Source organism: Syngnathus typhle, linkage group LG11 (assembly GCF_033458585.1).
Source record: "Syngnathus typhle isolate RoL2023-S1 ecotype Sweden linkage group LG11, RoL_Styp_1.0, whole genome shotgun sequence".
Lineage (NCBI taxonomy): Eukaryota > Metazoa > Chordata > Actinopteri > Syngnathiformes > Syngnathidae > Syngnathus > Syngnathus typhle.
Window position 1 is genome coordinate 4,775,819 of NC_083748.1, and position 1,743 is coordinate 4,777,561.

Consider the following 1,743-nt stretch of genomic DNA (forward strand, 5'->3'; position numbering starts at 1 on the left):
CTTCCCACGCCCTCCTGCCCTTCTGGTTGGACTGAGACGTCTCCCACAGGGCGAGCTCTAAATAGACTGCACCCCCAAAACCCTTTGCATACACTTGTACAGACACACACGCAGATGCATGGACACAAACAAAAATCATCAAAGCCCACCAAAAAAAAAAAAAAAAAAAAATCATCACAGCCCACCCTTGCGTAACTAAATGTAAATTCTATAAACTTAAATCCCCAAAAGCCAGTTTAAAAAAAAGAAACAGAGAAGCTTGTGCAGCTTATTTGCACAACTGAAGATAGTCAGGTGTTCAGAGGAAGACGAGTTTGTTCAATATTCAACACTTCTCATGTTAGTTCGTCAAAATGAAACTAATCTGAGTTTAAAAAAAAAAAGTAAGTTTATGCAAATGGGTTAATAATTGTGCACCACACATGCACGCAAGGAACTTGAGTGACCCCTCAGAAAGTGCCTGCTGTGCCTCATACGTGCCAGGAATTTTAAGCCTTAGACTCCCAACAATGCATAATTATTTACAGTAACACTAGAAAGCCTCTACCTTGAATGAAGGAAGTCTGAACTTGCAAACATGATTACATTAACATGAAAGATACTTTGAGTGACTAATGACGCTAAAATAGATGAGCTGGTACTGCCTTGATATGTTTATGCAAAATGGTTTGGCTTTGAGAGTTGAAGCGAGTCAGCACCAAAGAAGGTGCTGACTTGCAGCTCTCGACGACCACCAGGACTAAGAATGACGATGATTGCCGCTATGCGCTTAATTTAAATGCACATTTATGGCAAGTTGAGGTAAAGCAAGGGGCGTACACAACATCTAACTGAGAAGCAACCAATCAAAGTTGTTCTCATCAATAACACACACACATACACGTTAGCTTTTGAGCCCTCAAGGTTGTACGTTTTTTGTGCTTTGTCACACATCCAGAGTGAGAGTCTAATGTGACCTTTTCCACTTTTTAACAGGGGCAATAGCGTTTCTGTTTTTTTGCGTCTCTAAAATCAATTGTGACCTTTATGATGTAACAGCAATGGAGATTTTATTTAATTAGGAGTAACCTTTCATGTTCGACAATTATGGTGGCACAGAAAAACAGCCAAATGGACTTTGGGATTTTCATGCACAATGGCAGTGTAATTGCTGTTTTTTTTTTTTTTTTATCCTTTAAAAAAAAAAAATTACAACTCCAATAATCTAAACATGGTATTAATATTATGGAAAATGAATGAAGCAGCAAAATTCACCTCTTTTCACCCATCTTAGAGTGTGTGACCATTTTGCCACTTGATCGAAAATGACATCACAGGGCACCTAGTGAAGGAAAACATCTGCGAAAACAGCATCAGTATTTGATGCTGACATCACAATACGAATATTGATATTTTCTCCCACTAATCCTTGCTTGAGGTATTAACGTCACACGTTTCCTCTCTGTTTTAATCACTCCGCTTAATGTTGCATTGCATATAAGTTGTTGTCGGTGCCGTGGGTGGGAAGTTTTTTTTTTTTTTTTTATTGTCCTACCTCATTACTGCCACTGAAAGCATCTTTAATCCCCTTTGTTGCCTTTAATGGCCGACCTTGCAATTAAAGAAGGTAAGGCAAACAAATGGGACAAAGTGTGTGAGTCGAGCAGACAAACTAAAGAGCAAATGAGGTTGACGCTGTGGGACTAGACGTACTTCCTTTGACAAGCCTGAAAGCGCAGACTAAAAGGGAAAAAAAAAAGCTCA